Raw genomic sequence first — 2977 nt, 5'->3', positions numbered from 1 at the left:
CTGTTGAGTTCGTAGGTGTTCAGAATGGTTTGATCCCTATCCAGCTGAATTCCTGAGACCAGACGAAATCCAGGTCTCCTACTCCTCCGCCGTCTACTCCACTCAGCAGCATTGTTTTTAATGAATTTTAGTCCAGACTACAAAGCAGGGCACTAGCTGTTGCCCTGACTTGTTAGTATAGGTTTTGTTCCCCCATAAAAGCAAGTTACAGAAGTATATCAGATGGAACGGATAAGACATTTCAACCTAGTTTTGAAATATCAGCTCAGAAGCTAGTAGTCCTGTTGCAGTGTAAAAGGCTTTCATGTACTTTTTGCCCAATACCCACCCTATTTATCAGTTCAAATGATCAAGAGATTTTGTGGGAGAATTTCTCTTTTGAGACTTTTAGTGTACAAGGGTCATTTTTCTTGGTTTTGCTGCTGATGTCCTTTACCTCTGTCACTGGATGAGTGAGGGACCTGGCACAGTTCTTCAGGAGTTCTTCTGAGGCACTTTGACCATGATGGTTTTCACTTAAGTATGTGCCTGCAGCCCATCCTCTCCCAGCTTCTGGCCACTCTGGACAGCTTGCAGCCACTGAATGGTGATTGGGCCCCAAACACATCATAGCGGTTGACCCACACAGTGCCAGCCTGAAGGGCCTGGGACAGATAATTGGCCCTGTCCAAGTCCTTGGTGAAGACAGCTGCAGCCAGCCCATACTTGGAATTGCTGGCTCTCCTAGTGACTTCCTCTGCGGTCTTGTACTTCAGTGTCTGCATCACTGGCCCAAAGGTCTCTTGCTTGGCAGTAGTCATGCTGCCCTATATATCTCCCAATGGTGACGGTGGACTAGACAAGTAGCCACGGTCAGCCATCACCCCTCTATCACATAACAGCTTTGCCCCCTCCTCTTTCCCAGATTTGATATAACCAAGGACCTTCCTAAGCTGGGTTTCATCTACCTGAGGTCCCTAGTTGTCAAAGGGTTCCCAACTACACAAGACCTGGCCCAGGTGATGCTCTTTCTCAGACTCAGTGTAAATATCTTCTTGCACAAACTGGGAACCTGCACAGCAGCACTGGCCCTGCTTGAGGAACAGGGCAAAGGGGGCCTCTTCCATGGCCCAGTTCATGATGGCATCTGACATGATGATATTGCCCCCCCACACACACACACTCCAGGGTCACTCTCTTGAGGTTATTGCTCCCTGCAGCAACCTGGACTAGGTGGCCAACTTCAGTGGAGCCCATGAAGGCCGCTTTGTCCACATCCTCATGGGAGGTGATGGTAGCCCCATCTGTGGGGCCAAATCTAAGAATAATATTAACTATGCCAGGGGGAAAGCCAGCCTCCTTAAAGAGGTTGGTCACATAGAGGGTGGCGAGTGGAGTCTGCTCAGCTTCCTTCATCACAACCTTTCCTGTTGCCAGGGCTGGGCCCAGTTTCCAGACTTGCATCAGGAGTGGGAAGTTCCATGCAATGATCTGCCTGAACACTCTGATTCATGGTGGATATAGCTGAAAAAGTCCCCGTCCATGGGAATGGTTGTCCCATGGTACTTATCAGCCCAGCCAGGGTAATAACGGAGGCTTTCAAGGACCATGTCCAAATGACATAGGGCTTGCTGTTATCCAGGGTCTCCAAGGCTGCCAGGTAGGTCCGGTCTTGCTCAATCAGATCAGCCAGGCTGCTCAGCAGGTGGCCCGTGTCGGATGTGTCCATGTGGCACCAGGGTGAACTCAGCTGGAAGGCAGCCTAGGCCACCTTTACTGCCCTGTCCACATCTTCCTTGTCTCCTTCAGCTACCTGACGGATGACTTCTCCCATGGGTGGATTGACAGTGGGGAATGTTTTCTTGCTGACAGCACTGTGCCACACATTGTTTATGAAAATCTTGTTGTAGAAGACTTCAGGCTGCTGGATGGGTGGCAGCAGCAGACACTAACTAGGTGATGGCCCAGGCTGGGCCCGAGGTTGGCAGCATGCAACATGCTGTGGTGGGAGCAGCTGTGCAGGACCTCCAAGAACCATTTATAATTTTCAGTTTTTTGTTAATTTCTACTAGCACTTCTGTCACAATTCATGTTCCCATATATGTGCAGCCTTATTTTAGGCTCTTTATTCTCTTCCATTTGTCTTTTTTTGTCTAATTCTGTGGTACTACTATACCGTCTGAACTATTATAGCTATTAAGTTTTCATCGACATGAAAAACCTTTTTAGTATCATTTTTCCTCAATTTCTAATTACAGTGCATTGTCACTAGAGAACATAATTAGTATCATATTGAGTCTATAATAGGTTAATTATTAAAATGAGTCTTTTTCTATCTGTTTTGGAGTAGTTGCTAAGTAGTTTGCAACACACAGCCCAAGCACTACATTCAGGGCAAATATGTGTGGGAGGTGAGGGAAGAGAACTTCTTTTCCCTCCTTCACAGGTAAAAGAGATGTCTTCTTATACCTACTAAAGAGTTTTAAGAAACAAGGAGCTCAATTCCAGTCTTCTGGAGCTTGAATAGCAATGCCACTAGTAGAAAGAAGGGGACATTTATCACTAGAGGCAGTTCAGTGTAGAGGGAATAAGCAACCAGCCAAAGAGGCACAGCATGCATCAGGGAGCCATAGCCAAGTGTTTCTAGCTGGGGAATCTTTAAGGAACCCCTTGGGACTACCCTCAAGAGAAACATTCAACTTTGAACATCCACTGAGCATCAACATAGATATGCATAATAGCAGGCAAATAAAAGCTTTCTCTCTCCTCTTCCTCTCCCACTTTTGTCCACCATCAAATTCAAGATGAGAGGATATAGGGAAAGAACTGATGAGAATGGATGGAGGAACCAAACAAGGAAACAGTGCAACTAAGCATGCCTCTTTCCCCTGCATTAGCTTGTATTGAGAAAAAGGAAAATATTTCACTTAAATGAAATTGGGAATTTTTGTTATTCACTGCAATATATATTCTTTTTAGTACACATGAAACATTTATA

The 2977-nt window shown here is 46.0% G+C and overlaps 1 pseudogene; it reads right to left on the bottom strand.

Moving 5' to 3' along the window:
• Positions 1–474: 474 nt before the first annotated feature.
• Positions 475–1900, bottom strand: LOC112822974 (aldehyde dehydrogenase, mitochondrial-like; annotated as a pseudogene).
• Between the last annotated feature and the right edge of the window lie 1077 nt (positions 1901–2977).

The sequence above is a fragment of the Callorhinus ursinus genome, unplaced genomic scaffold (assembly GCF_003265705.2).
Source record: "Callorhinus ursinus isolate GAN/ISIS: 27379988/994484 unplaced genomic scaffold, GSC_fseal_2.0 scaffold5, whole genome shotgun sequence".
Lineage (NCBI taxonomy): Eukaryota > Metazoa > Chordata > Mammalia > Carnivora > Otariidae > Callorhinus > Callorhinus ursinus.
Note: the sequence above shows the minus strand (reverse complement) of the source record. Positions and strands in the feature narration are given on the sequence as shown.